Here is a 16,071-nt window from a genome sequence, read left to right on the forward strand (position 1 = left end):
CATCTTTTCAAAATACCTAGCCATAAAAATGTAGAGCACAGATCAGATCTCCTCATCAATATATTTCTCTAATCTGACTCATTGATTGTGAAAAAGGGGCATTATTGGTATTATCATTAGTGTGCGGATGTGCTGCTGATATCCCCAGTAAGCGATCCGTAGTCTCGATCTGTAGTCTCCACGCACACACACACACACACACACACACACACACACACACACACACACACACACACACACACACACACACACTCCCACTGAAATGTGCTTGTGGTACAGTGGACTAGATGGCATGGCTTAGAGTAGACTGTTAGTTTGGCCAAAATGATGGCTTTGGATCACATTTCTTAGGCATAATAAACTGTGGAATCAGCCAACGAAGCTGTGTGAGTTTGCATGCTGACTTGAACCAGCAGAGGGGGGTGTGCTGCTCTTGTAAGGATGAAGATCTCGGCTCTATTGACAATCTATGGTTTCTACCACATCCTGATATAGTTTTCTTTTAGACAACGTACTGGATACATGAACAATGAAATTATAAAGTGTTGTTTATTTGACTCATTCTCACTTCCTGGCTCATTCAAGGAAAATCGTTTTGATTGGATTTCATCTGATTCAGTGACACACAATAGTCATACTAGATGTATTTAGCTATACTAGATGACAGATATTGTGATACTTTGCTGTAAATTCACAACATACTGTTTCTCCTCGATGACAGCAAAACACCGAAAATTTCAATTTTTCTCTAGTGTGCGGATGAATGTTTAATCAGGTGCCTGTTTCTTTTGGCAGGCAACACTGCAAACCATACTGCCTGTGAAGGTCCTATTAATAAGGATGGTTTCCCCCTTTAGCTAGTGCCCACACTATCAGGATTGTTTACATTCTGGAAGCTGCACTAAAAACAGGTAGAAAACCCCCTTCTGCCAGCCGAGCTTCATGAAGTAGCCTGGAAATGAATTATGTAGATCCAGTGGCTTTTGATTTTCACCCTGCAAGGCTTTCCTTTCCATTTTTTGATTAAACCTTTTTTTCTCTGTCAGTGTGTCCCTTTGAGAGAAAGAATGTAAAATGTCTTTGGTTTGAGAATGGAGAGCATGCTCTGCATACAGTACTGTGCCGGTTCTACTAGCTCTTCTAGCTCATGGGCCATGCAACAAAATTTAGCTCAGGGCCCCCAAAGGGCTAGTGCCGGCTCTGAAAGCATATGTGGGTACTTAGTTGTCCTACATGGGCTCCATGGCGGGGGTTACAGATGAAGGCCTCCACTTTGATCGCACCCCACTGACAGGACCATACATGGGGGCTCTTGAGTCTTGAATCCATCCCAGGCATGTAGCTGAATACAGAGTAAGTTAGTGTATATGCATGAGTTAAGGTCAGCAAGGTTACTGTACAGTATATACAGTATATGCATTCAGTGTCATACAGCATTTGTAATATTTCTTTAAAAAAGTATCCTCTTTCTCTGAGCATAGCAGGCTAGAAGCCAGCCATTGATGCATAGGACATTATAAGAGAAAATGTTATTGTCCTGAGGCCATTATTGAATAAAGTGTGCCCTTCTCACATCACATCATTCATGGAGGGCAATGTATCAATAAACGTCAGCTCATCTGTCCCCCTGATAGCTGAAACCATCTGTCTTGTGCCTGTCTGGGATGAGGTCTATGATGGACACCTAGAGACAACATAATCACATTTTCAGCAAAGCTGGCTGGGCTGATACACTTTTTGGTGTGGGACCAAAGTCTCCATTCAGAACCATACAACTTCCCTTATGGCTTTTATTACCACTTTCTCTATTGGACTATATGTGAGTTAGGCTACAGTAGAGTGAGGCATGTCTCTATCCATTCCAGACTGATTTCCCTTCTACAATTATGTCGATTGTCAACTTATCTTGGGAATGAAAATATGTCACTTGGGGTTTTTACTCTAATTAAATATACGTTGTTATTTAAAAACTATCACAGTGCGTGGTCGTAAACATATAGTGCAAACACCACATCAGCATTTTTTCCCCTTCTAACTATTCTGTTTTTATTGCACGACAAGCAGACGCACCTGTCTCTGTCGCGTGGTAGCCGGCTTTATTTCACTTATTTCACAGCACGGGCGAACACCTTGATCTCAGACAGTTACAGTATAGCCGCTTCGCGCTAGGCTAGACAGATAAAAATGGATTCTATACGGTGAATCTCTGGCATTTGCGGCATCGACTCGTGTTCAGGTAAGCAGGAAACAACCGCTCCCAGTTACTGAGCTAATACTATACTAAGGGCGCGCACTGGGTCGGTGACTATGCTACTGTCGCCATGTTCATATTTTGTCTCACTTCAAATCCAAAAGATGAAATGTAGTTTATTCATCAGTTTTTCAACGTATCACCAGACATTACTGTTATTGTAGCGGTTGCCTGGAGGAAATAAGAGGTACCTCTCCTTGGAGACTTCCCGGGATGCAAAACTCAAGCGCAAGACACAAGAGTGGAGTGCAATACTGCTGCTGTCTGATTGGCGAACCGTCCATCGCTTCATCTTTTCACATTAGTTCTACCCGACGAAGCTCTAACCAGGTCTATTGCAACCAGGACTTGACCACGAGACATCTAACTTGTAGAGACAGTAGGCTAATATTTGTCTCGGGTTTGTTTAGTCGGAAAAGCCTATTATTTAAGAAATAGGCGGACGCCCTTTCGGTGGTGCTGAAGATAGGACTTGGCTGATCTACGAGTGAGGAGAATCAGTACACGAAACCACACTTATCTGCCCCGTCTTGTCAGCTTTATGATATCAGGTGCTTTCGCTAAGGTAAGTTAATTCCCGTACGTTTCTAGATAATATTTTTGTCATGTCAGTTACGTCATAAAACATAACTAGGCCAACTGTCTTCAAACCTTTTGTAGTCTGGGTTGACATCTCACCTGTATTCAGTCAGTCAAGTTTTTGTGTTCTTGTTCATGTTGAAAATGTTACAGAACTTCGTTACACATCATATTGATAGGCTACATTGATACACGTAGCGTATTTAGTTATTATTGAAATATAACAACTTCATTAGCACATATTGGCTTGATTTGTTTATTGTCTCACTGTCTCATACCTTTTCCACTAGATACCACAGCCACAGGTCAAAATTGCCAATATCGTAAAAATGTATGAAAACCAAAATGTGCTTTCTGCTATTAATTTAAGGTTATGGTTAGGCATAAGGTTATCAGTGTGGTGAAGGTTGGGGTTAGGTTTAAAATCAGATTTTTAGAAGATACAGTGTAGAAAAAGGGGGGGTTATGACGTGTGGCTGTGTTAACTAGTGATGACTTGTGGCTGTGTTAACTACAGGTGACAATTGGGCAACTGTATATACATATATATATACAGTTGCCCAATTGTCACCTGTAGAGACAGTCATCACTAGTTGATATATATATATATTGTTAATACAATTGTTTTTGTGCCGCTACAGTAGACCTATCTCTTAGCCTACTTTTGTGCGAGAAACGTTTTCCTACACATTTCTGTGGTCTTGCCTTTGCTCATAGGAATCAAACTGTGGATTGCATTGACCTATAGTTTTCATCAGCGCATTTTAGAGGTGACATAAGACCTATAGCCTAGTTACAGTGGATAGATGTGTTTGTTGAAGAAATGATCATGCTCTCCTCTGGTATCCATCATACAGTAGCCTAGTTACAGTGGATAGATGTGTTTGTTGAAGAAATGATCATGCTCTCCTCTGGTATCCATCATACAGTAGCCTAGTTACAGTGGATAGATGTGTTTGTTGAAGAAATGATCATGCTCTCCTCTGGTATCCATCATACAGTAGCCTAGTTACAGTGGATAGATGTGTTTGTTGAAGAAATGATCATGCTCTCCTCTGGTATCCATCATACAGTAGCCTAGTTACAGTGGATAGATGTGTTTGTTGAAGAAATGATCATGCTCTCTCCTCTGGTATCCATCATACAGTAGCCTAGTTACAGTGGATAGATGTGTTTGTTGAAGAAATGATCATGCTCTCTCCTCTGGTATCCATCATACAGCACCATATATTGGTATTGTACCTTGCCATTATTGGCATTAGTCAAGCAGATGTTATTCTTCTGCTCCTCTTTGCCCCGGTTCTCCTCTCCCAAAGTTTGAACATAATGAATGCTGCCACTGTCTTTCTCTCATTTGGAGTCATGCCTAGTTGCTCCTTGCAGACTGCCATATCAAGCATGCATTATTCAATTTAAGTGGTCAGTGAATGAACTCAAATTGTGTTCATCCTAATTATACACTGAGTACATGGGGAAAGTATCCCATTATTCATACTGCGATTCAAGAATGCTCTGTCATTTTTCAAGTCTCAGGTTAGACGGGCTAGGTAGACTGAGTGTAAATATTTTCTGTGATGAATGACAGAGCATTCTTATTTGGTTTGGAATATTATTTTCACCTTGTTTTGTGAGATGGGAAATGGCACATTGATGTCTGTGTTTAACTCCACTTTCAAATGAACCACGATTCTGTTCAATTTCTCATTATTACCAGATGCACTGAGGCAGACAGAAATCTGAGAATAAATACACTCCCCACCATTTTAAACGTAAGAATGTAAAATAACAAAAAATTGTCATTAAAAACAAACATAAGCCAGTCTCCAACAGCACCTGCTGCATGTAGGGTAAAGACAAGAATGTGACAGCAAGGTGTGGTTATGGCCCTGCGTTACAGGATCCAAGGGACAATAGACTTGAGAGGATCAGCTTTATATTATCGATTTGTGTAGGTTCAAGTGCCTGTGTGGATAACAGACGTGGATAACGTATAGAAAGTTTTGTGTAGGCTTCATTTACTATTGCAGTTTGTATCTGACCTACAGTATATGTGGCTCAGAGATGCCCTATGGAGCTGACCCAGAGGATGTGTCGGATTATAAAGGTGATGGTCGCAAGGATCAGGTGTCAGTATTAACTGCAGTGCAAACTGCAAACCCTTAAATAGGCCTACATCACTTTATACTTTATGACAAAGAGTGAGTGAGTTCAGCATACTGGGTTCCATTTGTTCTCCCCTCCTTGCTTCCAAAAACATGTTATGTTTTGTGCCAAAAAAAGAAGCTCTTGGTAATTGATGACGAAGGTCAGTGATCCGTTCTTTGGCCAGTTCATGTTTTTCTCCTACAAATCTATGACTTTACTGCTAGGTGCTCTGCTGAACACAATAGAAACATATTGGGGAAAAGAACACACACGATTGCTGTGTTTACTAGCTCTGAAAAAGTGACCTAGTCAATAAGCATGGGTATGACACATTGTGGAAGATGTAATTTTAAATTATTATAATGATCTATTAGGCTACTCCAGCTCTTACTGATCCCTAATAGATGCAGCGTATTCAATGGCTTTTTGAGGACCTCAGCTTTCTGCCGTCATTGGGGTCCTATTGGGCATCAAGATTTAGGCCTCTGTGAAGCCACTCTGTACATTTGCTGATTATAGAAACATTATGTGGTATATTTGTGCAGTATTGTGCAACTTAGTTTTTTTGTAACAGGAAATGAGTATGTTAATCATGTTAAAATGCCCCCCAACCCCTTTTCACTTGGTGCCAGAGAATGCAGGTGCTGTCCAACTAGAGAATAAGTCCCCCTTTGAGGTGGTGTCCATGTGACTGAATGCAATGGCTTCTGTCAGCGGCCAGGGTCATTGGACACAGCAGAGCTTTGACATGTACAAAATGTGCTTGAAGATGCTGTGCTCATACTGAGGCTGGCAGAGGCCCAGTGGAGCTGGGACATAGCACAGATGGCTCTGCAGTGACCAACGGCTCCTCGGAACGGAGGGAAGAGTGCAATCCAAGCCCAGCTGGAAGCTAGGGATGCGTTACTGCCGGTGTGAGAGTGAGTGTGCTTGTGTGCACGGCCAGCGTTATGGGCGGGCCCCCTACCATATCTCCTTGCTCATCCAAATAAAATATTTAAATATTGATTTATTTGACCGAGATGCGCTGTCAAAAAGATGCATCAATCTCAGATAAAGCATATGTGAGTGAAACAGAGCCCCCCTGTCTCAATATGTGTAGACCATGTACAGTATCTGATCCTGTCTGGACCAAAAGAGTATGGAATGTCATACCATTTCTGTCCAGACAGCATCAGATATATGGGCTAAATATAGTAATACAGAGGGGCGCTGTTTTGCTCACTCAGATGCTTTCGTCGGTCAGAGAGTTTCAGCAGAGGCGAAGCGAGAGGGCTGACAATCTCCGAAATCTGTCCAGAATAGGCTTAATGCATTTCTATGGGCATAATATGCAGACCTAAGCTTGTCGCCTGCCTTCCCGCCTTTGGGACAACGACTCCCGTTGTTAGGGCAGAGAGATGAGCATCTCGTCATTATATACAGGTCTCTGGTTTCAGCCTCATGTGAATTGGAAAGGCAAGTTGGCGGGTCCACAGTGCACTGTTAGGATACTGGCTTCCCTTAAAGTACATTGATGTTTTGCCAAAATTATATAATTACTCCTGTCTAAATAAAAACATTTAAAATACTTCATCAGATAGTATGATTTAGCCACAGAGGATCATTAGCTTCTTTAAAAATAGCTGTGTAGTCCTATGCCTATTTGGGAAGGTCACAATTTGGGCAGCGCGTGTTGCAATAATGTCTACCTGATTGAGTTGCGGCTGTCAGTGAAAAATATCTAAAATATGCGTGAAGATAATGTGTCTTGAGTATAATTTAATATGTTGCAAGAAGAAGAAGGGGAGGGGTGTGCAGCGAAGATATGCCGTGTCTATTTTCAGAATGCATACACTCAGCTCTTCAGAATGCACTCAGCTGTCTCTCATCAATTCTTGCGCATTCACTGTTTCATTCGATGAATTGTTTGCCCTTTAATTGCTTTAAAAAATAAATAAATTCCGCATTACATCTGTCACCAGTAGGCCTAGTAAATGTACCGTTCATTTGGTTACATTAATTTCTGTTAATGCATGTATTAATTACAGTCATTTACCATGCTCATTCTCGGAATGGAAACGTTGTTTGCGGAGTTCACAACCTGTTACACTTGTGATAAACACGTTTTGGTTTATTTCATAACCGTTACAAGTGTTGTCAATCTTTTCATTGTCTTTTGTTTGAAGTGCTCCATGAGCAATGAGCATGAGTCTGGTTTCTCAGGAGCGCCTGAGCACGCATAGAAATAGGCCTACCTAATCTGCTGCGTGTAAATATAAGAAAGTGCCCATTAGGCAATGTCTGATTGTCTTAACTCACCACATCCACCAGTAATAAGCTTAGCTTCTCAGTGATTGTTTTCACCTCACACATTGTCAACGAAGTCTGTTTTTTTATTAACATCCATTGCGAATGATAGTTCCTCAGTATTTTAAAAATCTTTCCAACACTCCCGGCCTCGATAATCACCAAGCCTCAGAGTGAAAGAGCAAAATATCATGATCTGATGATCCCATATATCCAGTGGAAATGTAATTTTAAAAAACAGCTGTTTGTCTCCAGCTCACTGGTGCGGGGAAACTATGAGGGTCCGGAATAGGCTAGTTGACACAATGTTGCAAGTTAGCTAGCAACAGCTTCTGGCCGGACCCAGTTGATGATTTGATACAATGTTGTACTTCACTAGCGATAGCTCAAGTCAAGACAGATAGAAAAGGAGGCAGACAGGCGGAGTAGAGAGATTAATGTGATTGAAAGAACCAGAATTTTCATCAGGAGATTTTCTACTGTTTTTATTTGTCGGCTTTAGGTTTATGTATTTTACTTAGTTGATGATGGAAGTTATAGGCCTACTGCTGCATTGGCCTATGGGCTATCTCTGAGTTCTATTCACTCATTTCTCTAGCCGGCAATGGGCCACAGCGTATCAATGTGTCATATTGCAGAGGCTGATGCTCTCGCCTTAGTTACATTATTACTCTTAGAATTTTAGAATCTTACTTCAGATCTTTATGATTAACCGAGTGAAAATGATTTTGAAAAACTGGACCGTTATTATTGAAGTGAAACTGTTCCTTGAAAATGCGCATATAAAAAGGATCATAACTGTCACGAAGATGGATAGAAATGGTAGGATAAATTGCAAGCATCCCCAAACTTGAAACTCAGGAGCTGCCTATGGGCTTTACTATAACACCCATAAAAAAATGGTGAACGCACAAGCGTGTGCACACATAGTTTATTTTACTAGGCAAGTTCTTATTTAACTAACAAATTCTTATTTTCAATGACAGCCTAGGAACAGTGGGTTAACTGCTTGTTCAGGGGCAGAATGACAGATTTGTATCTTGGGGGTTTGAACTTGCAACCTTCTGGTTACTAGTCCAACACTCTAACCACTAGGCTACCCTGCCTAGTGGAGGTCCTGTGAAAAAACGTGCCGGTCTATGGATATCCAAGACCCAGCCACCCTGCTTGTGTGTTATAGAAAGAGAGAGTGTGTGCATGTGTGGGCATGTGTGTGTGTTTGTCAGAGCAATTACTCCTCACACCTGTTAGTCCCTTACGGAAAAAATATATGAATTTCACTTGTGAACAAGTGAAGTGTTCCACTTTTTTCCCATGTGATCATATGTGATCTTATGTGAAGTTAATGTGATAACGTGATATCATGTAAAGCAACATGTGATAACATGAAACTACATGTGTTACCATGTGATCACATGTGAGGTTTTCCAAAACCATATGTTTTCACATGATTTCACATAAAAAATGTATGTGAAATCATGACATTTTTCTGTAACTCACTTACTTTACCTTTTGCTTTCCAAGCTGAATCTGCAGTTTTTGTTACTATAGGATTTATAATAATATACAGTAGATCCTATCAGTTACTACCATGGGGATGTATTGAACCCATGGTACTGTGTAGCTAGGGGACCCTGGACTGGGGGAGGGGGGTTTGGATCACTCTTGATTTTGATTAAGGACAGTGATTCAGTGCGTAGGCAGTGGCTTGTGCGACATTACAAGATCTCGCTCTTTTTAAAGAAGAACCACCAGAGATCCCAATGTGGAGCAGGAGCGCATGACTACAAACACACACAGTGGCTTCAAAGAGCTAACCTTCCTTCACCGTTTCCAGTTGGCAGGCCGCTAGAGAGCAGGGTGGGAGAGAGAGAGAAAAGAAGCCTGCTCTTTATCTGTTCTGTGAAGGAATAAGAGCATGATCTGCACTCTGATTACACTGAATTATTCCTCACCCGGTTGTAAATATGTGCTCCCTTGAACACTGAGCCTCTTTCAATGCCAAGAATCTTCGCACTCCATACAGCGCAGCATCACCTGGCAACACCCATGGCCTTGTCGACTGGTTTGGAGCTGGAGAATCAGACACCAGTTGAGTTTACTGGGTAGTTCTTGCAGTCGAATTACCAAAGCGCCCTCTAGTAGCCTCATGGGTGGAATGTTATTCATATTTTTCATAATTAATAAACATTATTATAATTTTTACGCCAGAAATCTGGTGTTTCCATGGCAAATGTTTTGTTATATTTCAGTCTTCTGTGATGTATATAAAGTGTAATATTGGGTGCACTATAAAGGGAATAGAGTGCTATTTGATGGCAGCCTGAGCCTCAAACAGGAAGTGGATGAATGTGATATTGGTCCATCACCTCTAATGGGAACAAAAGGTCATCCCTTAATTATTCATTTGGGATGTCAAACAATCCGCAGCCGCTGTTATTTAGAGGAGGAGATCCATTGAATAATGCAGAGGGAGGATTCTCTTTCCTCCTCCAAAACCAGAGGCACCCACACTCGTTGGTTTGGATGTTTTATAGTAGAGCCTTATCTTTATGCTAGAGCCCCCTGTCATTTTAGACCGACCCGACCTTCACTGTCACTTCTGGTGAAACTTGGGATGGCATAGAAGGTGACATGTGACTCGTGTTGTTTTTCTACATATTCTAGTGCCTGTTTACAGAGTGCTCCATGCAGGGAGAGAACGATAATGCATTAAAACAGCTGAATCATTATGGTTGTCTTCCCACTCCCCCTATCTGTTGTGGTAGACTACCCTTGTCAATTGCTTTTAAGCAGCTTTCTTAAGATGTAAGGGGTGTTTATTGCAGCTCAAGGAGCAAAAGGAGATATTAATGCTATTAAAGTGCATTAAAGTGAAGAATGGTGTAATGTGAGTCGCTACCGTGGGAAGAATAGCTGGGAGGAAGCAGAGAGGATTCAGACGAGTGTGGGGGAGAGTCTGCAAATGTGCTCTTTGTTGGGCATGAGAGAGATAGAGAGAGAAGAGAAGCAGAGAGAGAGGAACAGGGAGAGAGGGGGGTGGTTGTGGAGAGAGAGGCAGATAGAGAGCGGAAAAGAGAGGCACAGAGAAATGAGAAAGAGAGCAAAAGAGAGAGGCAGAGGAGAGAGAGAGAGAGAGAAAGAAAGAAAGAGAGAATGACAGAGGGAGATGGAGAGAGAGACCACCTCCAGACCGTTCTCTGAACATGCAGAGATGCACATGTAGAGATACGTGACTCTGTCATGGATCCCCCCGGTACTGCTGCTCATTCTGTTCACCAGTTCTGGAGGTCGACGTCAATGGCCTTCTAGGCTGTACTGAACTGTGTCATTACGCACACCTGGTTCCAATTCCTCACTGATTGTGTTTGTATAAATGTGCCCTTTGTTTCCCCATTGGGCTGTTGATTATTGTTCCCATATCCGTTGGTCTTGCGAGTACCTATGCATGTTTTGGCATTGTGTATTTGTCACGCCCCGATCTGTTTCACCTGTTCCTGTGATTGTCTCCACCCTCTCCAGGTGTCGCTTATTTGTGTTTCCTGTCTCTCTGTGCCAGTTCGTCTTGAATGTTTAGTCAAATCAACAAGCGTGTTTTTCCCGTACGCCTTTCGCTATTCTCCTTTTTCTAGTCCTCCCGGTTTCGACCCTCGCCTGTTTGTGGACTCTGTACCTGCCTGCCTGACCATTCTGCCTGCCTTGACCACGAGCCTGTCTGCCTGGACTCTGATCAGGTTTTGACCTTCTTTCCTGTCCACGACCATTCTCTTGCCTACCCCTTTGGATGAATAAACATTGTAAGACTCCAACCATCTGCCTCCTGTGTCTGCATCTGGGTCTCTCCTTGTTGTTCTACGAGGTTTACCCTCGCTCTTTTGTTTGGGTGCATCCCTGTGTTTTGTATACATGCTTGTTTTGGGTGTATTAAAAACCCAGATGAAGTATTCCTGCGCCTGTCTTCAAATCCTTTATACCAGCGTGACAGACTCTCAGGCTGCAGAATGAAGGAGGCAGTGGAACCACATTGATTTGGGAAATCAAACATACCTACACTGAGTATACAAAACATTAAGAACAGCTGCACTTTCCATGACATAGACTGACCAGTTGAATCCAGGTGAAAGCTATGATCCCTTATTGATGTCACTTGTTAAATCCACTTCAATCAGTGTAGAGAAAGGGGAGGAGACAGGTTAAAGAAGGATTTTTTAAGCCTTGAGACAATTGTGTATGTGTGCCATTCAGAGGGTGAATGGGAAAGACTAAACAATGAAATGCCTTTGAATGGGGTATGGTAGTTTTGTGCCGGTTTGTGTCAAGAAACTGCAATGCTGCTGAGTTTTTCACTCAACCGTTTCGTGTGTGTATCAAGAATGGTCCACCACCCAAAGGACATCCAGCTAACTTGACACAACTGTGGGAAGCATTGGAGTCAATATGGGTCATTATCCCTGTGGAACGCTTTCGACACCTTGTAGAGTCCATGCCCCGACGAATTGTGGCTGTTCTGAGGGCAAAAAGGGGGATGCAACTCAATATTAGGAAGGTGCTCTTAATGTTTGGTATACTCAGTAAATTTTTAAGATCAAATTCAATAGGAAGGCAATCTAGTAATTGGAATAATAAAATGTTCATAGCAGTGAGTTTCCGGGACACAGGAAATCTCTTTACTCCCTGTTGCCCTAATTGAACACCAAATGATCAATACATCTCTATAATTAATAATGTACTTCAGTTTTTATGGCTACATTACTGGATACTTCAGCTCAGTCTGTCAACCAAGATAACACATCTTATTAATGTATTTCCTGCTAGAACCAGTACTTGACTTGGAATGAAATAGGTGCCGGTACTCATTTTGGGTGCCGGTAATGTTTATATTTATGCGCAGGAGCTCCACAATACTTGTGAGCTAATATTCTATAATAGGAACAGGAGCTCAAGCAGTAGAACATTTGATGTGAGCCCCTGCCCAAGTCAAGCACTGGCTAGAACTGAGGTAAGATTGAAAACCAACCCGACACAAACTGTGGATTGCAGAGTAATGCAGGCAATTAAAACAATACTTTTTAATGTACTGGTAATTGTTTTCTTGCCTTTGCACTAGGCTTTATCTAAAGAACCTTTCATAAGAACAGTACCTAAACTCTTAGAAAAAAAGATGCTATCTTGAACCGAAAAGCGTTGTTTGGCTTTCCTCATAGGATAATCCTTTGAAGAACCCTTTTTGGTTCCAGGTAGAACCATTTTAGTTCCAAGTATAACCATTTTGGGTTCCATGTAGAACGCTTTCCACAGAGGGTTCTACATGGAACCCCAAAGGGTTCTACATGCAACCAAAAAGGGTTATCCTATGGGGACAGCTGAAGAACACTTTTGGAACCCTTTTTTCTAAGAGTGTATTGTACCTGTACAGGTTTCATTTGTCTGTGGTTTTAGCTACCAGGTAAGGTATTAGTTATGCAACTGATCAATTGAGAAATGAAAACATTATTTTGGTTCACTGCTGGGGATGCTCTGAGAGATCATTGTGGATTTTGTGCCAGTCAGTATTTCTCAGGAAGATAATGTCCTTATTCCCAGAGTTTGACGTTGCTGTACGGTACCTAGTGACAACGCTCGTTTGTCTTGGCCTTGAAATAAAGGTGAGGATGAACTGGGGAGCGGATTTGATCTGCGTGTCTCTGTATAGCTAGGGAGCCAGGGATGTGTATTGCTATATTGCTGCTCAGGGGGATGAACATCTTCCTCCAGGCAGACAAGGTCACCGTTCGGAGGCTGAAGGCCGAGGGAGGATAAAGGCAGCAGGCAGGGGCCAGGTGCTCTGTGAGTTAGTTTGTGGATGGATGGCACTGTGCCTAGAAAACAGAGCCAGGGAGCCAGAGCCCAGCCTGCCCTCCGCTCGGGACTCTCCCTCCACTCCTCCTCTGTGGGGCTCTGAAAGCATTGCTTAACTCCTGTGGAACCCACCGCCCAGGTATCAGGGTGTTGATCAATTAGGCAACTGTGTTTCAGCACCAGTTAATTACACAAATGTATTCTGCACTAAAGCTTGTCAAGTTATTAGCTGGCAGTGTAGCGGTATTCAAGCCATTTCAGCCGTTCTGTGATACAGACACAGACACCGGTACACTGTAGCCGGGGCAGCCTCAGTGAGTGAACTTTTCTCTGAGAGAGCTATCAGCTGTGTTATAAAACAGAGTGAAAATAGAGTCAATGTTACTTTAACAGCAAACATTCAAATGTAGTCACATGTTATTCAGTTGAATTGTGACACAAAAGACCAGGTTCATGCAGAAGTGTAGGTGTGGCAGGTGGTTAGCAATTGTGGTTTTATTGAAACGCATTAACAATGCTGCTGCATAGATTTGCCTTCCATTTGAATACTACATTTGACATATTGTATTGTCAACGTGTCGGTCTCTGAAAGCTAGATTAACAGAACATCTTACTACAGATGGTGGAAGGTTCACTGGAGACGACATCGTCCAAATATGATTCAGTATCGCTCCTTAGAAGCCAGAAAAATGACTCAACCACAGCTTTCATAGATAGAGATAGCAACCCACTGGGCACACACCGGTTGAATCAACGTTGTTTCCACATCATTTCAATGAAATTACTTTGAACCATGTGGAATATATGTTGAATTATCTGTGCCCAGTAGGAAGCCCTCTCTCTAATTATTATTATTTTCATTCACTCACCCTCTCACAAGTTACTAATGTTAGGTTTGTGTAATGTGACATGAATTTTTGTAGTCATAATTAAGCTTGTGATTGTCGTAGGGCTATTTGTATTACAGACGTAGAGAACTGCTATAGCTTGACTGAACTGTTACCCTCTCTCTCTAGATATATAGCACCTTCTCTAGTGTTCAATGTGTAGTATATATTCTGACCACACTTAATATTTACTTGTTTTCTTTATTTATTTGGATCCCCATTAGCTTTTGCAGAAGCATCAGCTACTATTTATGGGGTCCACAAAAAACACAAAGTAATACAACTATCAGGTTTCAGGTTAGATCCAAGTGCAGACTGTGTTGAAGTAACAATGTTTATTGCAACAACAGGTCAAGGTAGGCAGGGGTCGATAATCCAGAGTAGCGGCAAAGGTACCGGGCGGCAGGCAGGCAGGCTCAGGGTCGGGCAGGCAGGCTCAGGGTCTGTCAGGCAGAGTGGTCAGGCAGGCGGGCTCAGAGTCAGGACAGGCGGGGGTCAAAACCAGGAAGGCGAGAAAAGAGAGACTGGAAAAAGCAGGAGCTGAGACACAAACCTCTGGTTGACTTGAACAAACAAGACGAACTGGCAACAGACAAACAGAGAACACCAGTATAAATACACAGGGGATAATGGGAAAGATGGGTGACACCTGGAGGGGCGTGGAGACAATCACAAAGACAGGTGAAACAGATCAGTGCGTGACAAAAACACTGATAAACTGATAGACAAGGACAGTCACACACATTTTAAATACAATGATATACAAATAATACAACTACAAAATGTGTGTGTTAAAGTGTGTCTGTGTGTGCTTGTGTTTGTGTGTGTGTCCCCTCACAGTCCTCGCTGTTCCAGGAGATGTTGTTTAATACGTTTTTTAAAGGTAATTTTGCTGTTTGCTTGAGTAATTGGTTGGGAGTTCAATGCGATCATGGCTCTGTATAATACTGTGCATTAACCAATAACAAGTAATAAAAGGCTAAGGTACATTTTTATGAGGTAATGAGGGTAGTTTTCCCATAAATTCATTAATTCCAAGCCTTGGGAAAGACCCAAATACATGGGACAGATATATTCAATTATCAATATTTACTGCACGCCTGAATGAGAAAAACACACCTTGTGAATTAATTCTACAAAATTCTCCAGCGTTTCTGCACTATTAAATTAATAAACAAGAACTTGAGGCAGTGAAGGGATCACTCTGCTAATTCAATCAGTATTTCATTTACCAGATAGTTTAATTACCAACCAATCACTGCCCTCTTTGGCCCTGCAGGAGGTCTGATATGACTGATGAGTGCGCTTTCCCCTGCCCTCTCCCACACACTGGGAATGGGAAAAACATTTCCAAGAAGCAAAGTCTATTACCTTACATTGTTCATTTCCTACCAGTGTGGGTGTCTGAGTAATAATTTTTTAAATAAATAAAAACACAATGGAAAAATTATCCAGTCAGAACTTGAAAATATTAAACCAGGTAGAACATTTGTAAAATTCTAATGAACTTACAAAGTATGGGCAAAATGTATGGGCAAAATGTGGGCAAAATGATATTATTGACAATGAAAGTGGTGGGAATGTTGTGCCCTTGTCCTATAATTACTACATTTACTATCAATATAGCATTGTTTTCCAGATTGTATTTTGGCGATTATTTTTCGCAGTGCGTATATTGGGTCGCGACTGAGACAAACACCTGGTTCAATTTGAGTCCCGAGGCAAAACCAGTTGAGAACCACTGCTTTACAGTAGCCGTTAAAGCTTGTCTCTGAGTGTCTGGTTATGATAGGGCCCCACCACAGTTAAACTAATTATGCTCAGGACCTATTATTCCCAAAGCATAGGTGCCTTGTATTCATATTTAATGAAGGCTTGTCATTAAGATTAAGCATTAGTGTTCAACAGCAAGCTTTAGGTTGATGCCTTTCAGAGTTGCTGCAGTCTGAAAAAGCCCACACAATCCCATTTGCACCATGATCCCTTTTTTGAGCCGTTATTAAACATTCATTACATTATTGTGTAATCAGTGCAAAACAGTTGCTAATCTGATTTGACTAACATGGGTTAGCCTAGTGCTTG

General features: G+C 41.8%; 1 protein-coding gene across 1 annotated transcript in view; it reads left to right on the top strand.

Moving 5' to 3' along the window:
* The first annotated feature begins 2,291 nt into the window (after window positions 1-2,291).
* LOC115123129 (carbohydrate sulfotransferase 8-like) overlaps window positions 2,292-16,071 on the top strand; it is a 263,485-nt gene continuing 249,705 nt past the window's right edge. Inside the window, exon 1 of the mRNA XM_065013163.1 lies at window positions 2,292-2,816. The gene's annotated coding sequence lies outside the window, so the exon portion shown is untranslated. The remainder of the gene's footprint in view (window positions 2,817-16,071) is intronic.

This window comes from Oncorhynchus nerka, linkage group LG28 (genome assembly GCF_034236695.1).
Source record: "Oncorhynchus nerka isolate Pitt River linkage group LG28, Oner_Uvic_2.0, whole genome shotgun sequence".
NCBI classification, from domain to species: Eukaryota; Metazoa; Chordata; class Actinopteri; order Salmoniformes; family Salmonidae; genus Oncorhynchus; species Oncorhynchus nerka.